The following is a 15,830-nucleotide window of genomic DNA, read 5'->3' as shown; positions in this document are numbered from 1 at the left end:
ATATCATCAGAACTATATTGGCATAAGTGGGAGCAGAACATGCCCCCATAGCCACTCCTTGTTTCTGCTTACAAAATTTGCCTTCGAAGAATAAAAAATTCTGCTGTAATACCAGGTCCATTAGCTCAGTGTATAACAAGAAGGTGTTGTGATCCAAATTTCCAAATTTATTAATGGCTTCCTGAAACCATTCAGAGCCCAAATCATGTGGAATTACATTAAATAGATCTTGCATATCCAAAGTTAAAAAAATAGAATCAGAGTACATATCTTTACCTATACTCTTTAAAAAATCCCAAGAATCCTTAAATATGCCACTAGAATTCACCCATATGTTTTTTAGCCTTGTGTCCAAAAACTTTGCCAAAGGGTATGTTTTTGATCCATTTGCAGCCACTATGGGTCTCTAGGAGGATCCTCTATTTTTTTATGTACTTTCGGGATCCCAAATAGGGCAGGAATCCTAGGTTTATCTACTGTAAGATATTTATAAGTATCTAGATTAATGAATTCTTCCTCCAACATGTCTTTTAATACAAAATCTATTTTATGATAGGCCAAATTTATTTAATTCCTTGACACTCTGGTGTATCTTGTAGTGTCATTCAACATATTCATCATCTTACTGGAATATAATATGCTATCCATAAAAAACACCCCGCCCCCTTTGTCAGGTTGCATCACCCTAACATACCTGTTTTCCTGTAATGTTCTAAGTATCTCAAATTCAGCTTGATTAAGATTGTATTTTTTTCTCCCTTGGTATGTAACTTTCCTTCGAATCTCCCTTTCTACCTGCAACTCAAAATTTCTTAACTGGGGGTGTATTGGTGGATTAAATGTACTAGGTTTCTTAACTTCCAAACCCTGCTTTAACTTTGCTGTCCTTGAAATAAAATCTCCAGATTTTTCTTTCTTAGAAATAGTTTCATGTCCGTTAATGTGTCCACAATGTTACCCATAGTAGTGGGAATAAATGTGAATCCTTTGGAAAATAAAGAAAAATGATTTAGGGTCATTTCTTCCCCACTATAATTGTAAATACTAAAGTCATTAAGACTAGAAAATGGGCCTTCCACCACAATATCCCCATCTACACCAGTTAATTTCTGTCCCCCTACACTGCTTACTTCCATTATTGTCTCCTGCCATTCAGGGGACCCCTCTGAAAATATTGAGCCGATGATTTTTCTTTTAACCTATCTGACCTCCTAAGGTCTGGAAAATCATCATGGTCCATTACATCCTGTTCTATTTCCCCATTCATTTCACAATTTACCTCACGGGGCAAGGCACCCCAAGCATAAGGGACCCTATTCTGCTGTAAAGGCAAAGCCCTGTTTTGCTCATAATTCTCTTTAAAATTCCTACGATAAAAGCCATCTTTTTTAGGAAATGGGTATGCTTTTTTCATTTGGTATTCCCTTAAATCCCTATCAATTTTACAATACTTTATTTTGTAAATTGCATTACATTTGTCCTCCACATAGTGTTTAATCATAAAATATTTGCTTTCTCAGTCGTTATATTAAACATTAAATCATTGGTCACCAATTTATTTAAGTAATTGATCTCCTCAAATAAATCCTGCATGAGTCTCTCATTTTCCTTAATCAAGGCTCTCATCACATCATGAGCACTCCGGTCAAAAATCTGTAACAGTTTTTGGTGAAAGGGTGATCCCTCCACAACGTTATTAGGGAACTTGTAAATCCTCAAACCCTTTGGTACTATGCCCCTAGATATACAGTCCCTCAAGTAACTGTTATCCATACCCAATGCCTTGTGCTTAAAAATTAAGTCTGAAAGTTTCTTAATACTTTCATTGTAGTTAATATCTGCATTTGACCCCTGATGTTCATCAACTGCGATAAAAGATTAGACAGTACCTTTGTGTGCTGAAAATGAATTATTAGTGGTAAGCCAAGAAACCAATGCTTCTGAATCTTTCCATTTATCCAACCTCCTTGTTTCTGGTTGGTGATTAACAACCATCGCCTCCCGACGTGAACAGCAGGTGCAACCATCTTCCTGTCTTAAACCTTGCCCATACATGTCACTGGAGCTGCTAGAAGGTGTTTGTTCAGTGTTATGGAGCCTCAGAATTGCTCCATTGCCCTTCAAACTCTCCGATCTTGGCTCCCTCTGTGGTTTTCCCCTGTACAATGTCATCACTTCCTCATTGCCCTGTGCATCACCATGGTCTATCTGCCTCAACTGAGCCTCTGCTTCCTGACTACAAGCTGGTATAGGAGCATTGCCGGAAATGCCTTCCCCAAGCAAAAAATTCAAATCAGGGGTGGCATTGCCCATGGCTCCTTGTGTGCCTCCTGTTAGCAGTGAAATAAGCTGTGTGAGCTGTCCTTCCACACTCGATAAACGCTCTTGGTAATCGATCCCCTTGAGCACTTCCCCACATTGGGAACTATCTTCCACCTCCACAACCTCCATATTATATGAAAACCAAAAAACCAAACAGGTCAGGTATCTTAACCAGGAAACCAGAAACAGTCACAAAAACTTACCAGTTGGAGGTGCCGAAATAACCACGAAGCAAATGTGTAGCAGCCACAAACGGTTTTAATGCATAAACGCCAACAAACTCCACAGCGTTTTCATCCACTGACTTCATCAGATGTAACAACAAACCCATAAATTGAGGCAGCTTTTATACCCTCCCTTTAACATTTAATTGAATAATTTATTAACATCCCTAATTAATTCCATTCAACATCCACCATAAAATGTCATAAATATCAACTAAATAACATACCCAAGTAATTATACACAAGTAGACAAATATGTAAACAATACATTTTTTAAAATACATTTTTTAAAAAAACAAATGAGAGACTTCATATTGAATGAATCAAAATCCATGTCAATAAGTGACCCTTTTAAAAAATACTTGTAATAATCTAAAAAGTAGATACTTACTAAAAAAATTGTTGCATTAAAATTTTTTTTTGCATTTAAAAGAATGTGAAAGCAACTGCAATTCATATACAAAAATAGTAATGTCAACAACAATAATAAAAATGCATTACATCGCAGAATAAAAACTAGCAATCCACTTGAACATGTTTACAATTTGGCACCCCTCATTCTCAAAATAGGGGCAATAGAAATGTGTTCATTGAGCCCAGGGAATTTATTGGCTTCTAAAAATAATTGCCAATATACCTCTGTTACATCTAATGAAGTCAGTGGATGAAAACGCTGTGGAGTTTGTTGGCATTTATGCATTAAAACCATTTGTGGCTGCTACACGTTTGCTTCGTGGTTATTTCAGCACCTCCAACTGGTACCTTTTTGTGACTGTATCTGTCAAGGATTACTGACACTATTGGCAATACCCTGCAATCATACTGAAACCACTGGCTGGACCCCAGCTGAGTGGACAATGCAACTGTTATACCCTTGCACAGAGGTTTTCCATGCACTGACCACAAGAACTATAGACCTCTTTGCCGGTGTATTCATAACTGTATGGCTGTAGGGGCAATCATCATGGAGCTGATCAGCACACATATATGTGATCTACACACAGTTGACTGTACAGAGTTTGAATGTCTGACAGGGGGATCATGAATATTACACATGATGAACATTACAGAGGTAGTCACCAAGGACCAGGGTGAGGGGACATCAGGGCATAAAACTCCCTGAACTGAACCAAACTGTCTGACTATAACCCCCAGTCAGGCATCATTTACAAAGCACCCACTTAGGCATCAAAAGTACTATCATTGTAGGGGTCACTTAGTGGCCCATTGATGGCACACATACTCAACATAGGGCCATCTGCCTTCAATAGCTGATGTGTAAGCAGCAGTGTTCAATGGGCTCAGTTCTGGATCCTCTTCTGCTTGGAATCCATTTAACCACAATACAAGTGAATACTGACTGTCTGTGGCTAACAATGTTGTCTGATGCCTGCAAACTGTGAGCACTCAGGGAATCTGTGAGTTATGTCAATATCCTACAAGAAGGTATTGATGAACAAATGCCTGCTGACATAGTAATGGTCATAAAGTCCATGCAGCTATATATGTAGTATCATTTCCATCACCAATACCTATGTACCTGGTAAGTAACACATCAGCTGAAACATGTGATGTACATACCCAGGGTGAAAGAACTGGACACACAGACCCAACCACACAGGTTTACACCTAATGTGCCTGAGATAACTATGTTCCCCAGTGGTACGATGGGAATCATATGTCATAGCTTAGAGCACAATCACCTGTAATTGACATACTGATGACCTCCATATACTCTTCCCTCAGCATGCCAATATCTGAGTGCAATGGCCATTTGGTAATGGACATTTCCAAGCAGTAATGGAACTTGCACAGAACAGTATGGTCCCTCACAAGAGAACTTCACATCTTCAGCATGTGTTCAATAGGGATCATCTGAAATGAGTGTAATTGTAGCCTGTTGCATATAGACGACTCAGAGGTGATCCCTGTCTTGCATACAGGGCAATGTGTGACCCTGCTTGACTGTAAATTGTGCATATCTGTAGGAGGCATAGTACATGGATTAAACACTGTACGGACATTAACCTAGTATGTGACGTTACTGGTACATGCCAGTGGGAGAGATTTGTCTAGCGTACTTTAACCCACCTTTGAAATGGAACCATGGCTAATGGCAAGCAGAGCACCTCAGTGCACATCAGCACATACTATCTGAATGATTGGCTGTGCAACCATCATTTCACCACAGGGCTTCTGCCTGTGTCTCTCTTGGACTGAGGCAATATGTGCTGATCATGTAAATAAGGGTATACAGTTGTATACAATTGTGATGGCTGTATGGCTATTATACTACTGAAGTTCAAATGGCCTATGGTTTCATAAGTTGATGTAAATTGCTGTAACAGCCACACACAGAAACATGGCTACTTTGAGAAAAGCATCACTTCCAATTACTGCTTACAGGACAGGCCACTGCACATACATAGTGAGGGTTAGCTGTATCTAGATTAGAAAACTTAACTATGTAATGGTACACACTATGGATCACAGTACATGATTCATGCAACACACCTCATGTCTGATAATGGTATCAGTTTAGGAAATATTATGCTTGATGATATCAGCAGGCTTAGTTGTGGTCAGGCATTTGAAGGGCCACATCACTTGCTGCAAATAAAATTTTGCAAAACCCTACCTCTTTCTAAGTTACTGAGGTGATCATATTTATACCATATAGACACACACACACACACACACACACACACACACACACACACACACACACACACACACACACACACACACACAAACACACACACACACACCAAGTGGCCTGGAGTGAGATTAGAATGCCTACCTATCTAGTCTTATACGCTATAGATCACAGTACTTATTACATGTGTCACAGCTTACATCAGATACTCCAATGGCAGCTGATAGACTTAAGGTAGATGACATAATCAGGCCTTATAAAAGACAGCAGTTTGGAAGCCAGCAGCAACTTACATGGACAAAAAGTGCATAACCATAGTACTTTGATAATCACTGAGGGTTTTGCAGTTGTTTGGCAGGGGGGATACCCACACACACGCACCAAGTAGCCCGCAGTGAGATTAGAACCCCTACCTATCTAGTCTTACACACTATAGATCATAATACTTATCATATGTACCACGGCTTACATCAGATGCTACACTGGCAGCTGGTAGACTTTTGGTAGATGACATCATCTGGCCTTGTAGAAGAGGGCAGTTTGGAAGCCAGCAGCAATTTACAGAGCCAAAAAGTGCATAACCATTGCAGTTTGATAGCCAATGAGGGTTTCTCAATTGTTTAGCAGGGGGATACACACACACACACACACACACACACACACACACACACACACACACACACACACACACACACACACATGCACACACACCAAGTGGCCTGCAGTGAGAATAGAACCCCTACCTTTGTAGTCTTACACACTATAGATCACAGTACTTATTGCACAAACCACGGCTGATGTGTTGTATATGTGATTGCAGGCAAACGACTTGTGGATTACAAAAAATAGGCTTGTTTTAAACAGCATTTGTAACCTGCAGAGTGATATTTTTTCATAAAGTTATCTGTATGTAGCATGCTAGCAGTGAAATAACTTTTATTCTCCTAGCTATGTGGCTACAGTTACCATATGGCCATATGTGGCTCTTTGCACTTGGGTAGGCAAGCCAGTGGGCAGGAACAATGTTTGCTGTCCATGCATGCATAGATAGTATACAGTACACCACCTGCTCACCTGTTGCTATCTATGTGGTGACATCCAACAGGCACATGCATCTGTAGGTATGTGCATTATGTACTGTTGAGCCCTAACTTTGGATCCTTTGAGCAACATTATAGATGTGTGATAGCGCATCTTTAGTCACCAGTATTAGGGTAGGTAGGACAATACAGACATCCACACACATATTTCTGTATATAACAGAGATATATGTATATATAAATGTAGCTGTACGTGTGTGTATGAAATGCATATGTGTTATGTAGATGTATGGGGAGAGACTGAGAAGTATGTTTATAAATATATATATATATATATATATATATATATATATATATATATATATATATATATATATATATATACATATATATATATAAAACTATATATATATATATATATATATATATATATATATATATATATGTGTGTGTGTGTGTGTGTGTGTGTGTGTGTGTGTGTCTATCTATATATATAGATGCTTGAGTGGGAACTCACCTCCCTTTTCCCATGTGAATATTTCAAAAACGTCAGACATTATTCAAGGTTTCTGGATGATATGTACATTTTATGGGATGACAGTGTGGAAAAATTAGACAAGTTTTTAAAGTATCTAAATACCACCAGTGAATATTTGAAATTCATGTATACATATAATACTGAGGGAATTGCATGTTTGGATACATATATTTATAAACATGATTCAACATTCCAATCAAAAATATATAGGAAAAACAATTTTACTAATGATTATTTGGAATACAGCAGCTGTCATCCTTTAAATATGAAACATAACATTTTTAAAGGACAAGTTATCAGAGCTGCGCGTATGACGTCTGACGTGAAGGTATTAACAGATGAAGTTGAGTTTATTACGCAATTGTTTGTTGAGAGAGGTTATCCTGAAAAAATTTTATCTACTATAGGTAATTATGTCATTCAAGAAAGGGACAGAAAATACTGTCCTTTATTGGGAAAGGGATTTGAATCTGGACATATGATTAAAGATGATAAAGGAGATGGAAGTCAGTCTAATGGTCATCACAGATCCTTAATATTATTATATAGCCCAGTAGTTGACAAAGTTATTTATCTTGTAAACAAATTTCGGTACCTGATTTCTCAACATCCTAAATTGATACAAAAAGTGGGGAAAAAACGAGAATCACATACAAAATGGGTAAAAATATTAAAAATGTATTGATACCCAGGAAAAAGCAAAGGGATAGGAGATCAAATTAATTAATTCATACCTATAAATGTGGTTCTTGTAACCAGTGTAAGTATATCCTAGAAGACAAAAAATTGATAATCCAAAATGAGACTCACACAATTATTAAACCGAAATATGGGAATTGTAGGACTTAGATGATAATTTATATTGCTAAATGTAGTGAGTGCTTATGTTTTTATGTAGGCAAAACAGAGCGTTGTTTTCGACAACGCATTTATGACCATATTTATAGTATTCACAAAAAAGATGTAACAAATGCCCTATATCTGCATATAATTTCCTCTGATGAAACACATAATTTTAAGTCTGCTATTCTTGAAACCATCACTGTTGATTCTATAGGTGGAGATTACAAAACAGTGTTGAGTTTTAAAGAGGTCTGGTGGCAACTTTTATTAGATGCCACCACATACCCTGGCCTCAACGATTTTATTTCTTGTAAACCAATTTTCGAATATTGTATATGATTGTTTATCATTTATTAATTATGTATTTTATTTCACATGTATATTTATGGTTTATTATAGGTTTATTATAGGATTTTTGTGTGTATATTTCAGATTCATTATTATCATACAGTGTGCTCATTTTAAATATTTTAAATCAACAGGAACATGGATGTTTGAGATTTTGTATATATTGATGTATTAAGAAGTGTAGTGAGGCCTTTAAGGGGTGGAGTACAGCATAGGATTGAAAACAGGAAATGACGTATTTTTCAGCTTCCTGTTGGCGCCATTTTTAAATCTAATGATTTGTGTATAAGAGTAGGGGGCAGTATTTGCTATACAGGATATTACATCAGTTTCCGCTTCCTTTTGGCACCTTATTTTTTTTAAATGGATTTTGTTATTTTATTCAAAAGGTACTGATGAAGCCCACGAGCTGTAGTGGGTGAAAGCGCTTAACCGTATTGGAATGATTTTTGTTATTTAAGTGCATTTACCATTTTGTATCATTGTTCTTCTTTGGAATAAAGGATATTGATTTACTTGTTCAGTTCGCATCAGTTTGGAGTTTATTCTTCAGTGTCCTATTCCACCAGGATTCCTCATATTTGGTATTTGTTGCTGAATTCAAGTTTGGATTTACCTTGCAGTATTTGTGGTTATTTTGACAGCGCAAGGTTATAAAAGAGCCATGGCACTTATTGGATGGTTTGTGACTTAACGTTGTAAGTTGTTTTTGTGATTTTTATTCAGTTGTCTTCTCAGTCATGGACATATCCGGTGTGGGCTCATCTATTTCAACAGCGATTAATATTGATAATAATGACAGTAATGGATTAACCAAGTTAAGAGATGAAGTTGCATCTCTTAAAAGTGACATTGGCAAGCTTTTTGAAATTCTTGAGAGCTTGCAAAGGATTCCTGGTGTACATGAACCAAGGGTTCTTTCCACTACCTCATCATTGGTTAGAACTGTTGGGGAATCGGACAATTATCATCCATTGAAGGAGGAGGTTGTTAAAGACAAGTGGACCCATACTATTGGGTCCAACGGTTTTGGTTGTAGAGCATCAGTATCAGGAGGCCAACGCCCAACAGGAGATGACAGTTTTTCATTGCCAAATGGACAGGTGAGTTGCAGTCTGAAAGGAATTTTTAATAGATTGGACATTACTGAACCAGTAAACAATAGTAAGATTAACATTATTGATTTTACCTTTTATTTTTCTATATATGATGTGGAGGAGGAAGGTAAATGTACTGGTGCTAAACCCAAGCAAATACTTCCTATTAAAACCTATTCTGCTATTACAAACAGTTCCTCACATAACAAACAAGATACTGGTTCAAAAGTTTTTGTTTCCAATCAACCAGCCAGTCGTGATTTGCAGTTTAACAATTTTTTGACTACTGACTATAAATTTGATAAAGTTATTTCAGGTCAAAAGGACATTCAGAATTCCCCAAAGGATTGGGGTGTTTAAAAGACATGATTTTTTCACTTGGTAGACAACTTAAAACCATTAATGGAATTAAGGCTGACAATGCTTATTTACATAAGTGTTTGGAAATGAAAATTGTGCCCATGGGTCTCAGATTTTACAAGACACCCATGGGTATAGTTTTTCTAATAAAAATATAACTGAATTTAATACCTTTTTGACCAATATGGGTTTAACTTTATGAAAATTCTTATTAAACACAATGATGAAAGGTTGAGTCAGTTGATACATGATACTGAGGAGTTAAATATGAAGATTATAGGTGATTTATTATTTTCAGACTGGGAAAGCTTGTATAAGAAACAACACAATTTGGCAGACAAATGGGTGGAAAATATATGTATTAGGAAACAAAAGAAATTAATAAGGGATAGCGAACAGTACAAAAATGGTAAGGAGTATGATTGGTATAATTATAAGGATAGAAATAGTAGTTTACAAGGTAATAAAATTGATCATCCATATGAGACAGATCAAGAGGATTATAAGAAATACAATTCCCATTTTCAGAGGGTGAATACCAAAAAAGGGCAGTCGCATTGGAATATTTACCAACAAGATCATCGGTCAACTTGGAAACCCAGGCAGAGACAGTGGGGGGGGGGGACATTGTGGAGGGAAAGAAATTAACTGATCCAGTGTGTTCTGATATCATCAGGGAGGACTATCGATACACATACAAACATTTCAATATTTACAATTCTTCTAGTTTGAATATACACAAGACTCATTTTGAGCTTTTATGCAAATGTATGAAATTTATTCCCAATACCCATTTTTGTGTGGTGGATGTTTTATGTGAATTAAAAAAAATCAATAGAAAGATGAATTTAGGAATGCTTTTTAATGATAAAAATAATATTGAAAAAGCTACATTAAAAAAATATGATAATTCTTTGAGAGTCAAATGTACGTTTATTCCCCCCAGTGATCCTAAGGTTGACTTATATGAGAAAGTAATAACTAGAGAAATTTATTGGGTATCTAAAAATATAAATGATAATGTTACCAACAATTTATCTAATGAAGAAAGAGAGACACTTAAGTCTCTACAGGACAATTCCAATATTAGAGTGATGAAGCCGGATAAGGGGGGTGGTATAGTGATATATGACAACTTAAAATATTTAAAAAAAATATATATTTTATATCGCACAGGAAATTACTAAAATATTTCTATTAATGAGATAAACATAGCTTACCGACGTATTGATTCCTATTTAGATGAATTTTATATAGATGATAGAATTAATAAGGAGACTTATAATTTTTTACAAGTGAAATATCCTAGGTAAGCAACCATCGTCGGCATTCCCAAAATACATAAGAACACCTTGGACCCCCCTTTCTGGCCAATTATATCTGGTAGTAAATCTAAAACATTCCCTATGGGAAAATATATAGAGTGTTCATTAAAACATATATATAGTAAAATTCCCCATATGGTAAAAGATTCTTGGGAATTTTTGGGAATGTTTCCTACAAATACTAACATGGATAATTTGGTTTTTGTTACTGTAGATGTTGTCGATCTTTTTTCAAGCATACCAAAACAAGCTGGTTTGGATGCTTTTTGTAATAGTATTACATCCTTTGCCAATCTTACTTGGGAACAGGTAAGTCTAATTATGGAGTTGATGACCTTATTGTTAGAACATAATTTTATTTATTTTGAAGGTGAGTACTTCAAGCAAACCAGGGGGGTAGCTATGGGTGCTGCTTGTGCACCCATCTTTGCCAACCTGGTTATGCTTGATTGGGAACTCACCTCCCTTTTCCCATGTGAATATTTCAAAAACGTCAGACATTATTCAAGGTTTCTGGATGATATGTACATTTTATGGGATGACAGTGTGGAAAAATGAGACAAGTTTTTAAAGTATCTAAATACCACCAGTGAATATTTGAAATTCACATATACATATAATACTGAGGGGATTGCATATTTGGATGCATATATTTATAAACATGATTCAACATTCCAATCAAAAATATATAGGAAAAACACTTTTACTAATGATTATTTGGAATACAGCAGCTGTCATCCTTTAAATATGAAACATAACATTTTTAAAGGACAAGTTATCAGAGCTGTGCATATGACATCTGACATGAAGGTATTGACAGATGAAGTTGATTTTATTACGCAATTGTTTGTTGAGAGAGGTTATCCTGAAAAAAATGTATCTACTATAGGTAATTATGTCATTCAAGAAAGGGACATAAAATACTGTCCTTTATTGGGAAAGGGATTTGAATCCGGACATATGATTAAAGATGATAAAGGAGATGGAAGTCAGTCTAATGGTCATCACAGATCCTTAATATTATTATATAGCCCAGTAGTTGACAAAGTTTTTTTATCTTGTAAACAAATTTTGGCACCTGATTTCTCAGGATCCAAAACTGATACAAAAAGTGGGGAAACAAATGAGAATCACATACAAAATGGGTAAAAATATTAAAAATGTATTGATACCCAGGAAAAAAACAAAGGGATAGGAGATCAAATGAATTAATTCATACCTATAAATGTGGTTCTTGTAACCAGTGTAAGTATATCCTAGAAGACAAAAAATTGATAATCCAAAATGAGACTCACACAATTATTAAACCCAAATATGGGAATTGTAGGACTAAGATGATTATTTATATTGCTAAATGTAGTGAGTGCATATGTTTTTATGTAGGCAAAACAGAGCGTTGTTTTCGACAACGCATTTATGACCATACTTATAGTATTCACAAAAAAGATGTAACAAATGCCCTATATCGGCATATACTTTCACTGATGAAACACATAATTTTAAGTTTGCTATTCTTGAAACCATCACTGTTGATTCTATAGGTGGAGATTACAAAACAGTGTTGAGTTTTAAAGAGGTCTGGTGGCAACTTTTATTAGATGCCACCACATACCCTGGCCTCAACAATTTTATTTCTTGTAAACCAATTTTAGAATATTGCATATGATTGTTTATCATGTATTAATTATTTATTTTATTTCACATGTATATTTATGGTTTATTATAGGTTTATTATAGGATTTTTGTGTATATATTTCAGATTCATTATTATCATACAGTGTGCTCCTTTTAAATATTTAAATCAACATGAACATGGATGCATAAGTATGGTTGTTGTGATGGATTTTACTGTTGAATTTTTTGCACGAACCACATTGATAGATTTTGTATATATTGATGTATTAGGAAGTGTAGTGAGGCCTTTAAGGGGTGGAGTATGGCACAGGATAGAACACAGGAAATGACGTATTTTTCAGCTTCCTGTTGGTGCCAATTTTAAATCTAATGATTGGTGTATAAGGGTAGGAGGTGGTATTTGCTATACAGGATATTACATCAGTTTCCGCTTCCTTTTGGCGCCTTATTTCTTTTAAAAGGATTTTGTTATTTTATTGAAAAGGTTCTGATGAAGCCCACGAGTTGTAGTGGGTGAAAGCGCTTAACCGTATTGGAATGATTTTTGTTATTTAAGTGCGTTTACTGTTTTGTATTGTTGTTCTTCTTTGAAATAAAGATATTGATTTACTTGCTCAGTTCGCATCAGTTTGGAGTTTATTCTTCAGTGTCCTATTCCACCAGGATTCCTCATATTTGGTATTTGTTGCTGAATTCTATTTGGATTTACCTTGCGTTTTTTGTGGTTATTTCGACAGCACAAGGTTATAAAAGTGCTGTGGCACTTATTGGATGGTTTGTGACTTAACGTTGTAAGTTGTTTTTGTGGTTTTATATATATATATATATATATATATATATATATATATATATATACACATAACAGGTCATTTTGATCAAGGGGAATGAGATTGCGCTCAGTTTAACCAAGTGTATGAGCATGCTTATAGTGACTCCAGGCCACAACTACCTTCACTCCAGTCCAGGATTTTGTGTGTTACAGTCACTGACATCTGTCCCTGTTCCTGCTGTACTGCACTTCATTAAAAATGCCCATGGCATTCTCCAGCTATCTGATGTAATTAATATGTGACAGAGGTTCATAATGTTACACCACACACAGAGAGACAATCTGTGAAAACACCAAAACACCAGCATAATAATACCTCACATGCAAGAGATGTGGATACTTTCAGATTTGAACCAACTGCATCACCCATGCTAATTTCCCTAGTCCACTGAGCCACACAAGCTGCCAGCCAGAGTGTAGTCATTCATCATACAATGAGCAGCATACATATGTACGTTGTTATTCCTGCATTAAGTGAGACATACAATGTTTGATTGATTTCTGTTATTGCCCTGTGTTTGACTGGACTGCTGATATATCATGACCTACTGTTGAAGTGTTTATATAGGAAAACTGCAGTTTTGGGTGTGGGGGAGCAACACCACATGTTCTACTGGGATACACTGTAGTCCAACTGTTATGTGATCCTACTGTTTAACATCTCCCTTTGACTGATGTAGTTCATATTCCAACCATGAGGCCTAGTGAATATTAAAGAACACATACTAGTGGACTGGGTAACTGTAGTCCACTTTGATATTACTTGTGTCCACCAAATAGCCCACTATATTTCCTTGGCATAAATGCAGCAGATCCATACATACAATAGCATATTATAGTAATCCATACAAGTAGTGTGTAGGGTATGTGTGGGTTGCCTGGCATCAATTTTAATATATGTATGCGAGTAAGAGTAAGGTGTCAGTCCCTAGGGCCCTAGGATGTCAGTGAATGTACTATGTGTTGTCTCTTAGCCAAAGCCAGGGAATACTGGGCACACATATGTCTGCCTACAGAGGCATCATAAGGGGGTTCCTCTTCTGAGTTCTCCTGTGACTGTGGCTGTGGTGACCTTGGTACTGGAGTGGGGCTGTGTATCCCATCCCATTGCTGATCCTGCTGCAGCTGTTTCCACAGGATCATATTGTGTAGCATGGCATAGGACATATTGTGAACATATGTGCACATGTGGCTGGAGAGTACTGCAAGAGCTCAACCAGATATATCGAGGCACTAGAACGGTGACTTCAAAATATATCTGAATAAAACCTTTATGAACCCTCCTAGCATGAGTCTAAGAGGGTCTGTAGGTACATAGATGTAAGTATACATGTAGATACCCCTATATGAAACATTTCTACCTATGTAGGAATATAAATATATATATATATATATATATATATATATATATATTTATATATATATATATATATATATATATATATATATATATATATAGATATATATATATTTTTCTATTTATATGCCATGTTATTTCATTTATATACACGTTTTTTATATACTGGACATAGTTTTTTATTTGAATGCTATATTTTATGTGCTTTACTGTGTTATTGTACGTTTATACAAATGCATTTATATGGTTTGCTTTTATTCAGGGTTTGTTTTGTATTATGTAATTAATATATATATATATATATATATATATATATATATATATATATATGAGAGCATTTCTTATTTAAAATGCTTATTGGAGTATCTTTAAGAATTAATTATTATTAGATGAGTTTGAGAAGCAGGAAGTTATGTAAGTGTACCTATAAAAAGAATGTTTCTTTCTATTCAATTTAACATCTGAGGAAGCAGTTGGATTAAGTGTGAAAACACTTACGTTTTGTAATAAAAGCCTTTATCAGCTTAAACCTGCAGCCATCTTGTGTCTCTGCTCTCTTTTTGTTCATTGGATATATAAATGGATCCCTATTAGTTGATCGAGTTTTCAGAAACTCGAAATTCATACGTTCAAGACCATATGATCAAATTTTGAAATCTCAATATATATATATATATATATATATATATATATATATATATATATATATATATATATATATATATATATATATATATATATACATATATGTATATATACACACATGCACACACACATCTATATATATATATATATATATATATATATATATATATATATACATGTACACACATATAATTATATGTAAGTGTGTGTGTGTGTGTGTGTGTGTGTGTGTATATGTATATATATATATATATATATATATATATATATATATATATATATATATATATATATATATATATATATATATATATATATATATATATATATATATATATATGGTTACCTATCATTTCATCGAAAGTTCATTTCATCTAAAGTTCATTACATCGAAAAGCATTTTAGGTGGGGGGCTGTGCCCCCCACACCCCTAACTATATATATCAACTCCAGGGTCGCACAACATTGGGGAAGGGGGCAAATGCTTTTCGATGTAATGAACTTTAGATGAAATGAACTTTAGATGAAATGAACTTTCGATGAAATGATAGGTAACCATATATATATATATACATACACGTATAGCTGGTTCCACTGCATAACAGATTCTA

This window comes from Protopterus annectens, chromosome 1.part1, assembly GCF_019279795.1.
Source record: "Protopterus annectens isolate FY-2018-M chromosome 1.part1, PAN1.0, whole genome shotgun sequence".
Classification (NCBI taxonomy): domain Eukaryota; kingdom Metazoa; phylum Chordata; order Ceratodontiformes; family Protopteridae; genus Protopterus; species Protopterus annectens.
This window is presented reverse-complemented; position numbering follows the sequence as displayed.